General features: G+C 35.8%; 1 pseudogene; it reads right to left on the bottom strand.

Annotated features, from left to right (window-relative positions):
• Window positions 1-3606: 3606 nt before the first annotated feature.
• On the bottom strand, window positions 3607-8359 carry LOC101683336 (annotated as a pseudogene).
• Window positions 8360-11738: the final 3379 nt, after the last annotated feature.

Raw genomic sequence — 11738 nt, 5'->3', positions numbered from 1 at the left:
TTTTCAGATTTTTAAAATATGTTTTGGTTCAAAATTAAACCCATTCAGTGAATTAATCAACTACCACAAAATCAGAATATAAGGAAATTGAGAAAGAATTTTTTTTTCAGTGAGGCTCTTAACCCACTGAGCCACCCAGGCGCCCCCCAGTGAGGCTCTTGTATTTGATACATTCTATATTTTATATTGCTTGTACCAAAAAGTAAAACATTCCAATTGGTATTCAAAAAATCATTATTTCTAGTACATGAATGTTTGACTTTATTTCTTTATACATAAAAGATAATTGAGATTTCAGTATATATTTGTACTTTTAATCAACTCAGGAAAATTAGTTATTTAAAATATATTTTAATGTTGTTTATAGATTTTGGTATTGGTTAATAACAGCTTAAATCTTATTCCATTTTTGTATTATTATGATACTGAAAAAAATGTATAGGAAGGTAGTGAAAACAAAATGTAAACAGAATTAGTCTCTAAAATATCTAAAGTTACTTTCTGTTGTCTGTTTAAAAAGCTTTTGGGACACCTGGGTAGCTCATTCCATTAGGTATCAGACTCTTGGTTTCAACTCAGGTCATGATCTGGGGATCCTAGGATCAAACTTCATGTAGGGCTCTTCACTCAACACGGAATCAGTTTGGGATTCTCCCTTCCTCTCTCTGCCACTCCCACTCATTCTCTCTCTTTCTAAAATAGCTTTTTTTTTGGGGGGGGGGCTTTATTCATCTTTGATCAAGGAAAGAACAATCTCAATGTCAATTTGTTAGCTAACCATAAATTTCAACTTACCAGCATTCACTGCCCTAAAGACACTTATTCTACAGACTCTGACAACATAACTTAAAATGAACATGCTGAAAGAATAAATAGTCCCTTGCAATAACCAACATTGGTACTTCACCTGGATTTAAGGTCAAATAGCAAAACCCAGAGCAAAACAAGGCCAAGTTCATTGTAACTTGATTGCAAGTAAGTACAAACATCATTGAATAAAGAATGATCCAGGCACCAAATAAAACAAAAAGCAGGCTCATCAGCATAAAAAAAAAATTACATTTGGTTGAAGATGAGGTCAACTACTCTGCATATGAGCATGTATTGCCAATCCTAGAGGCTAATGTGGAATCACAGAAAAATTTAAATCCAACAAGTATGTTTAATGTAAAATTCAATGTTTGAATATACCCAAGAAATTCTCCAAAATCTAGAGTTAAAATTGCTTTTGATGCACCACACCAGGAAGATCTGTTTTAATGAGTCAGTCACTTAGATTTTTGTTAACATACATAAAATTTAAAGTGTATGTTTCCCCACTACTCCTTCCTATGTCTGAATATGGATATGCTTAACTACTCAGCTCATGCACTAATGCACTAAAAATGATGAAATCTGCTACCATGACTTTTTCTAAGAATTCACACTGATGCAGGAAGCAAAGGCAAAAGAATAATTAAATTTCTTTATGATTTTTAGCCTATTCACAAGTCCTTGAAGCAGGCAGAGCAATCTTCCTCCAGGAACACAGCTGGCTCTATGTTAATACTTTGCCAAGGGGAAAAGGCAATATTAGCCTGACTCCCCACCCAGGATCCTGTATGTCTACTCTAACACATAAAAATTATTTTATCTCTACCATCCAAAGATACACGTTGCCAGTCATCTCCCAAGAATATGACCCACTGATATACATCTGAAAGGTCTCATGACTAAGATTTTGTTAGACAGTAATAAATGACCTTTGCCTAAGGATAGGTAGATCCTGCAAGGTCCTGGAAATCTTGATTCCAAAACTCCTTAGAGACTTCCACTATCTTTAACTGCCTCCCAACTTGAAAATATATAATGGGCCACTACTCATGACCCTGCTGCAGCTCTTTCTGCCCAAAAGGTCCTGTTGATATGCTTTAATAAAACCACCTTTTGTCACCAAAGACATCCCAAGAATTCTTTCTTGGCCTTCGGCTCTGAACCCCACCACTAAAAACCACATTAACACTACATTAACAGTTAATACCCAATATATCTTCTTAAGAATTCCCCAATAAAAAACATTTTGCTCAGTTCACTGCTTGCTGTACCATAATACCAACAGAATACAACTAATTTCCTCAGACGCTGCTTCAAATACCTAAATTTAACTTTTGTTCGTTTAACAACCTCATACCTAGCTGTCAAACCCCCTGTTAAAATGTAACTATTTTTGATACCCTTAAACCATAACTCCTACACACAGTTTAATAGTGCCTTTTCCTTGAATATATCTGGACATTTTTACCAAGAGAATAATTAAGGTATTGATATTATGATTAACTAAAGCTCTTTCTAGTAGACGACTGATTAAGTCTGATTTTAGCATATCATAACAAATGGATTTCCAGAGAAAGGAACAAAGCATGTGTTTTCTATTCATGAAAGGAGCTAACAACATACTTTGTATTAAGAAGGTGCACTTCAAAATATAATACAGAAGATTCAAGGTCTGCTAGAAAGCTTTCACTAATGACAACACTATGACTACGTTTCCAGATACGTAGAGGAAACATTAAAGGTGTGATGAATACCTCCGTTAACAGGGAAATAAAGCCTTAAAACACAGAATACATCTGACAAAAATGGGCAAAGGGTGACACTGTAGCTGGCTATTCATAAAGGATGACCGTTTCTCTGTATGGACAAATACTCCCTACAAAATAAACTCTGCCTTAATTATTGTTTATTTAAAATTGCATGTTTAAAGGGGTGTCTGGTTGGCTCAGTCAGTTAAGTGTCTGTCTGGCTCAGGTCATGATCTCAAGGTCCTGGGATTTACCTGGGCATCAGGCTCCCTGCTGGGAGGGGGTCTGCTTCTCCCTCTCCTTTTACCCCTCCCTCCACTTTTGTGCTCACGTGCATGTTTTCTCTCTCACAAATAAAATATTTAAAAGCAAACAAATAAGCAAATAAATATACAAATAAATATATAAATAAATAAGACTACATTTTTACAGAAATATGTAGTACCTGATGCAGAAAAACAATCACACAAGGAAGCATTTATTTGTTAAACTTAACATGATATCATACAAATAAAACTTGTATAAACACAAATCCAAATCCAGTCATAACACAGATTAATAAAAGACAATGTGAAAACAAAGACAACTAATGGGTAGCTGTATACAGTTGGGCACAGCTGTGTCTTTTACACTACAAATCTTTTACAAAATAATCATCTTAGATCAACAAAAGACCGATTGTCAATGTCATTCTGCAAGATGGGAGACTTTAGCAATCTCCTCCAAATTTTTCCAAAGTCTTCTTTTAGTATGCCTGCTCATTGCTTTGGTGATTTCCACCCTCTCAAGACACCCTGATCTAAGGGTTCTGCTGGCCACTGCAGTCTGCATATCCCTAGCCATATTCATAGTTTCTATAGTTATACCCAGTATAATCATAGTTACCATAGCCACTATAGTTCTGATCACCACCATAAACACTATTATAATTTCCATATCTTTGGTCATAATAGTTATTAGGTCCTTGGTTTCATTTTGGGCTCTGACCTGATCCACAGCTGCTGGTACCACCTTATCCACCAACTGCAACACCTCTTTCATTGTCTCATAGTTGCTGCTTATATACCTCTTTGGGTAGTGCAACTTTGATTTCACACTTCCTAAAACCAGTGTGATGATATCTGCTTTTATTTATTTATTATTTTAATTTCTTTGCTTTTTTAAATTTCAAGTTTTTGTTTAGATTCTAGTTAGTTAAACATATAGGGTATTATAGTTTTAGGAGTAGAATTTAGCAATTCATTACATCCATATAACACCCAGTGCTCAGAAGATATCTGCTTTCTAACAAATTCTTGATTGGGTTTTCATGTGTACATGAGATAAAACAAAACCCTCTTTTACTTGTTTCCATATTCAAGGAAAGCTCAATATTTTCAATCTATCCAAAGCCTCCAAAATATTCCTTAATTTGTTCTTTATAAGTGTCTGGGCTCAATCTAACCAAAAAAAAGTTTTTTGGGAGGGAGGGTTCTTTCCCTTTAAAGTTTTTTCCCTTTTGGGGGTCTATCAATTTGCCATGCAGTTTGTGTTCTTTCCATTCCAAAATGTATCAACACTAGCAGCGTCTTTGAAAAGCACAAATCCAAATCCTCTTGATCTTCCAGTCACTGGATCTGTTTTAATTGTACAATCCACAACTTCTCCAAATTGAGACACATGTTCAGTCAGATCTGTCTTGCTTGTATCCCATCTCAGGCCTCCACTAAACATTAACTTGGTCCAAGCAACTGCAAACCAAAAGTACCAACATTGTCAATCAATGTTTTCACCAAAGTGAAATAGGTCATCTTCCCCACCTAATGTTTTTTCTCAAGCACGTTCTTTGGAATTTTCAGTTTATCCCTGTATCTCTAGAGAATAGCACTGTGAAGCTCCAAAATATATAATTCATATCTCTAGAGACTAATGTACAGGAAGTTGATAAATGCTTAACAATAAGCTTGGTAAGCAACAATAACAACAACTCTGATTTTAACATCTGTCCATTGTTATGGTCTGAACAACAATCCCTGACTCTCCACCCCTACCTCACTGCCATGACCTCTTTTCAGTTAACAATGTAATGTTACTCAATGCAAAGTTGGGAAGAGACATGTTTTAGTACACTATTCTTTATTTCCCCCATATGGATGAAATAGATAAAATAACCTCAAGAGTATATATGATAATAAAATATACTAAAATAATTTTGATGTAGTTCTTAGCATTTATTAATCTTTTAAAAATAATTCATGCAAGTTTATATAATTTAACTTTCAAGAACAGCTGTATTTAACAACCAGCTTATAACACCAGCTCTCATTACATGGCACATACAGGATCTAGCATAGTACTGGTATAGATGTCTTTCATACATTTCATTTGCTGGTTGACTTTAAATATCTGAAATAACTTGGATTATTAATTGGTTGTAGTGACTGAGAGTTTTGAACACAAATGAAAATTAGTTTAAACATTTACTACCTTTATTTAAATCTATAAAAGGAAAAGCAGTGTCTTAAAAAAGAAGGGGGTATCTAGAAAATTAGATGACGCTTCCTCTATTTGTTGTCTATTTTGTTTATGTTATTTTTATGTAAATCTCCTTATGAAATCCTCTTTTTATTTAAGTGAAATTGTTTGAAATGAAAAGATAAAAAGATAATGGAAGCAGGGGATTGCATTACTAAGTTTAACCAGTACTTTCAGCCCTGATAAAAGTTCCTTGGCAGCTGCCTCTCACCTGTCTCATTTGTGGATGTGAAAATGAAGAAGCCAAAAGTTAGGTGAAATCCATTGCTGAGTTCAAGACAAAAGACACAGTGATAAAAGTACTCAAAGTTTTAAAATCTTGGCAGTGGAATGATTTTCTTGATTCATTTACGATCACATTCTAAGGGATGCCTGGGTGCCTCAGTTGATTAATTGTCTGCCTTTGGCTCAGGTCATGATCCCAGGGTCTTGGGATCCAGCCCCACATTGTCTCCTTGCTCAGCAGAGAGCCTGCTTCTCCCTTTGCCTGCCACGCTCCCTGCTTGTGCTCTCTCTTTCTCTCTCCCTGGCAAATAAATAAATAAAATCTTTTTTAAAAAATCACATTCTTTGATTCTTCTCCTACCCACTTAAGATGGGATTGGGAGGGAGACAAACCATACGTGACTCTTAATCTCACAAAACAAACTGAGGGTTGCTGGGGGGAGGGGGGTTGGGAGAAGGGGGTGGGTTATGGACATTGGGGAGGGTATGTGCTTTGGTGAGTGCTGTGAAGTGTGTAAACCTGGTGATTCACAGACCTGTACCCCTGGGGATAAAAATATATGTTTATAAAAAATAAAAATTAAAAAAAAATCACATTCCAAGATTCAATCTAAGATTACACTATAGCCTGTCTGCTTCTTTCTCTGGAAATTTGCTATGGGCCATTATAGTCCACCGTGGCTCATTCTATTGGCCATCCTTGGTTGAACCCGCAATGGATACCTTTCCAAGTTAGTTCACTATTTTCTATCTCCCTGAATTTGCAATTAGGGCCAATTAATCAGTTCACAAGGCTGGAATTATAACACAGAACCTCAGTAATGATACAGACAAATATATTTGTCTTTTGGTCTAGGGAAGGAAAGAAAATTCTAGAAGGCAAAATAAAGAGACAAATAGGGAAGCAGAGAGAAAAAAGTGAGGCCAAGAGCTTTATAACACTTGGTTCCAGTTTCTTCCTAAATTACCATGTGTTCCTGCTTTGGGCTTCTATGAAGCATATTAAAGTGGTTTTGTTACATATTTTGAAAATATTAAATAACATAAGGTTTAAGTGTTTGTATATATCCGGCTCTGTTCATGTCAAAATGAAATACAGGTATCATGGATCTCTGAAGATCTATTTCACTAGTCACATATATGCATTTCAGCGTATTTCTCCAATCCAGATACAAGAATTTTTAAACAAGGAAATAAACATAATTAACTGTTAAATACATAGATTAGATGTGTTTTGGAGAGGAGTAGGAAAGCACCATAGGAGTACCCTGTATATGCTCCCTAAATAAATTCCCTGCTCTCAAGATTATTCCTTGTGTTTTCCAATCAGTATTTAGCAAGTGAGTCAGTTTATTAACACTTATCAATTACGAGCTGACGGGTAATACTGAGGAGTCAGAATGCAGAACATCATCTCTGCCCTGCATGCAATCAGTTAAGTCCTGAGAAACAGTCACGAATACATGGAAATAGAGTTTTTAATAGTAGTAAACATAGCTCTTAACTCTGAGTCTCCATGGGTCATGCTATTCTTTTCCATTTGCAAATCCATTATTCTTCTCCATTTAAGGTATCTGTGCATTAATACTAATATCCTTGAGGAGATAAAAGCCAAATGCCAAAGCAGATTTGGTCACAAGTTATGCAGATGGTGGTGATTTGATTAGGAATTTGTGTGCCGGGCTGTCATCTGCCATCTCTGCAGGACTTTTTTTCTTTCCTGTTGTGTAGTTTGGCCACTTTGAATGATAATTCAAAAAATATAGTTTGGCCAATACTGTAGTTATATACAATTTCTGATTTTTAAAATTCAATCTTCATTTTTCTTGTCTTCTCAACAAAATTATCAGTCACTTTTTCTTTCTTTCTAGCTCCACCACAGCACAATTCATATATAATAATTTGCAATTACCTAACATGCCGCCATCTGCCATTGTGAAGGGAAACTCTTTAATCTTTATCTGCTGAGAGTTATGAAATTACACTGATGATAATGTGTACATCAATCCATTATCTCTAAGTATTCTCTATAAGGGAGGAAGTGAAAATGGAGTAACAGGAAGAAAATGATATACTGCACCTTACAGACATGAGATTTCCATAAATATGGAATGGGTTAAATCTTTAGTAAATTAAAAGGCAATCTAGAAAATTCTTACCTTTAGGGCACCTGGGTGGCTCAGTTGGTTGAGTGTCTGCCTGTGGCTAGAGTCATGATCCCAGGGTCCTAGGATGGAGTCCTGTGACTCTCCTGCCTCTCCTCTCCTCCCCACTCTCACTATCTCTGTCTCTCTCTCTCATATAAATAAAATCTTTAAAAAAATTTTAAAAAAACAAGGAAAAAGAAATTCTTATTTTCATATAATTGCTCGCTGACTCCTTAATGTGACTTAAAAAAAACAACTTTATTAACATATATTGGAAGAAACATATTTGTAATTGATTCTACAATCTAAAAAATAATTTGCAGATACTCTAGCTTTAGTGGAATGGATGAGTTAAAGCAACAATTCAAAAATTTATAATGGATAAATATATGATAAGTTGATATTCCATTTATTATATATCCATAGCTTAATTATTATACTCTATATTTTAATAATTTCCAAATAAGAGTTTTCATTGTTATGATTAGTATAGCTGGATCCTGCCTTTAATCTAAGATTATGACATTAACTATATTTTTGGAACATATTCTTGGTTATATGCCTATCTGTGTTTCAAGGTGGTGTCTTCTACAGCTAATGTGGCCTCTTAGTTTCAGGGATAGTGCTCCTTATATTCCTAAAATATCTTAGCATCCTGCAAAGATGTTGCATTTATAATCTGTATAGAGCACAGGAATGCTTCCTAAGCACCTTTGCCATCTTTGATGTACCATCAAATTGAACCAATGAGGAAGAACAATTATTTCCTTCAAGATGCCACCCTGTTAAGATCAATAAATTATATTCTTATTGGTTCTTAGAGATCTTTTTAGCAGTATTACCTTTGTACAAGTTATTGATCACCATTCCTAACGGCCCAGAGCTGGACGCCTCTGTATCTCCTTGAACCATCCCAATGGGTCATCTGCTCCTGTAATATCATTACCAGTTTTGAATGTTTTGCCTTTCTTTACTAAGAAGGAACATCTTATGATATTTAGACTCAAAAAATGGTTGTATTAGCTATGTACTGCAGCATAATAATATTGCCATACATTTAGAAGCTTAAAATAAGACCTATTTATTGTCTCAAGCTTTCTGTATTCAGGCCAGCAGTCTTGTCTTCGGTTAGTTGGGTACTCTGCTTTAGGATCTTAAACAGGCAGTCAAAGTGATGGCCAAAGTTGCAATCTGCAGTCTCTTACGAGGTGTGACTAGGAGGCAACCTACTTTCAAACACAAGTGGTTCTTGATAGAATTCACTGTTTTGGGGTTACTGGACTGAGATCCAATTTTTCTTGCTGATTTTTAGCTTCCTTCAGTCTGTTGCCTTTTGATATGGACTGAACAACTTGCTTCTTCCAGGCCAGCAAGGAAGAGTTTCTTTCCAATATGTGTTGCTGTTTTATGCAACATAATCATATATATGTAATCATGTATACCCTATTGCCTTTGCCATATTCTGTTGGATTGGATTGAAGAAAGTCACAGGTCTGCCACACTCAAGAGGAAGGGGTAGTGTAAAGATGTAAATACAAGGCAGCAGGAATCACAGGGTCCACCTTAGAATCTGTGTCTCTTAAAGAACCTCATTCCCAAAAAGCAAGTTGGAAATCTACTATTTGGCCATATCAACTTCTCCTCAAATTTGTTAACTTCTTCTTAGGTTCTTGGCTGGACTCAGTCTGAGAAGTTCCCATGAAAACCTGCACAAGATGGCATTGCCTGAAAGTCCACACATCTGACCTCTGGAACATCTTGCAGCATGGGGTTATTCCTGTGAGGAGATTGTTCTACAAATGACTCTGTTTTTATTCTAGTTAATCTCTGAGTGGATGGATATCAGAACATTTCTGTGGTGACAAAATCAGACTATATTCAGCATATCTTCCTCATCAGATATTACTTCAGTGACACACTTTTCAGCTAAAATGCTGCCTTTTTTTTTTTTTTCCTTTCCATTTGGGGAACAGATGTGAACCATCTGTTTTTAATCAAAAATCCATATTAAATTACACCTTTAATTCTAGTGATAAGTAGGGAAACATCTTAAATGTAATTTGACTTGTGTATACGATTTCTTCATTAGATTTACCTCCTTTAAAATATGTCAAAACCTCATTATCTTGAATGCTGATGATGTAATGAAGAGATTAAGATTCTGTACACTGTATAGACTGTGAAGAACTACAGGAGCAAATCTGAATTACACAAGCATGTGTTGAGAGGATCATTAAGTAATTTGATCCATTTAACATTATACACCCATGTGACTGTTCCATATTTTGATAGTTTTATCTTTTGAAGCAAGAATAGATTGAAAACAACTTTTGAGTTAATTATTCATTGATCTTACTTTTGTCTATGTGTCTCCCTCAAAAGTGAGGGATAAAAACTCAAAAATCTTTATGTCTCAAATCCATAGAATCTTAAAACACAGATTTAAAATATTAAAAAAAAAAAGATAAAGGTAATGCTTTGGTATGATGTAGAATGTTCTATATTTTTTCCTAATTTTATGGACAAATTCATGGCCATGGAGGGAGAATTTACCCAGAATGATTGAAAGCTTTTCCATCAAAGAGGTAATTTACCATCTAATTTACTCATCATCAAACAGATGAGACTAGTACAGGCCCTCATCACAAAAATGTCTCCATAATTTAAGACATACTGGAAGGAAATTCCTCTCCCTACTCATTGGATGTAATGTCAGCATAGCTCTGCACTAGCACAATTCCAGGAAGCATGAGAGAGAAAGAGAGGAAAACAAACAAACAAACAAAAAAAAACAATAAACAGATTAGTGCAGATGTGATAATCCTCCTTTTTGGAGTATATGCCTCCCTCTGAGGAAAACACTGTTGTTCTTCCAACGTTACCTGTATACTCTGGCTTTTTGGAGATATCCCTGGTCTAAATCCCAGTCCTAATCTTGGACCCAGAGATCCATACCTTTCCAAATCACAACCAAAGATTCTTAGCAGAGCTTTTACCATAATGGATGCCAACTTAAGGTCTATCAAAATCACATATTCATTTTTTTCTTTTTTTGGCTTTCATTAAAAAAAAAATCATGTTAACAGTGTATTGCATTCCCAAATGTTCAAAGCCCTGATTTTAGATAAAAATAAATAAATAAAAATAAGTTGAAAGAGGTGATCTTTAGGACTGGCTCCCAGTCACAGTTTCACATGTGTAGCTAGTCAGGAGCCAGGCGAATTTGTGCACCATCATCAGACTTCAGGGGAAGCACCGAAAGAAATCCTGCATGGCACATGTGGCCCAACCCAGCAGGCAGACACTGGCTTGATTTCCCTTTCAGGTCAGAAAATCAGGAGAGAGATCTTTGTACCATGTAATGCCAAAGCCCAAGGATCAGACAGGCAGAAAGACCTCACATTAGTTATGATGAGTGGGGGATTAAGAGTGGTGTCAGTTATGGAATTGTTGTTTGTAATACTGCCAAATGTTGAGAGAAGTTGTCAGACAGTGAGCCCACAGGCACAGAGAAACATCAGATTTGCAAATGCTTCCTTACTGACTAGATGAAGGCTCCTGAAACCTTGTCAGATCTGACTTGTGCTCCTATCTGGTATAGAGAGGAGAGCTGGGGGCACCTGATGGAGAACTGGATAACACACAAATCACTGAAAGATAAGAAATAACATTGTACATGACAGGAAAAAGATCCCAGAAGATAATACCTAAAAATTAAAATATAAGTTCTTTCCATAGTTTGGCTATTGTTTATAAAAAATAAAAAATTATTAAAAAATATATATATATATAAACAGTGTTAGCTGCATGTTTATTGAGTAGAAACTATGTGATAGGACTCTTCTGCACACTGGGTATGCACCCAAGTCCTGGCTTCTTGTACTAAGTTGGAAGAAGAGAGCCCATAAACAAAACAGCTAAGCCAGTTATGTTTTATGTCAGAAGGGAACACATTTTAGAAGAAATTGAAGTCCAGAAAGATAATAACCAGATAAATTACATTTGTGGGGGATAGGGATAAGACTGTAAATTTATTTTTACTTTATTCTTTAATTTTTTAAAAGATTTTATTTATTTATTTGAGAGAGACAGTGAGTAAGAGAGAGAACGTGAGTAGGGGGGGCGGCGGCAGAAGTAGGCTCCTCACTGAGCTGGGAGCCCAATGTGGGGCTTAATACCAGGGCCCTGAGATCATAACCTGAGCCAAAGGCAGCCGCTTAAATGACTGAGCCACCCCGGCACCCCAGGACTGAAATTTTAAATAGAGCTACAGGTGTGTCCTTCATGACAA

Source organism: Mustela putorius, unplaced genomic scaffold, assembly GCF_011764305.1.
Source record: "Mustela putorius furo isolate JIRA1106 unplaced genomic scaffold, ASM1176430v1.1 tig00003834_pilon_pilon_pilon, whole genome shotgun sequence".
Taxonomy (NCBI): domain Eukaryota; kingdom Metazoa; phylum Chordata; class Mammalia; order Carnivora; family Mustelidae; genus Mustela; species Mustela putorius.
This window is presented reverse-complemented; position numbering and strand designations above follow the sequence as displayed.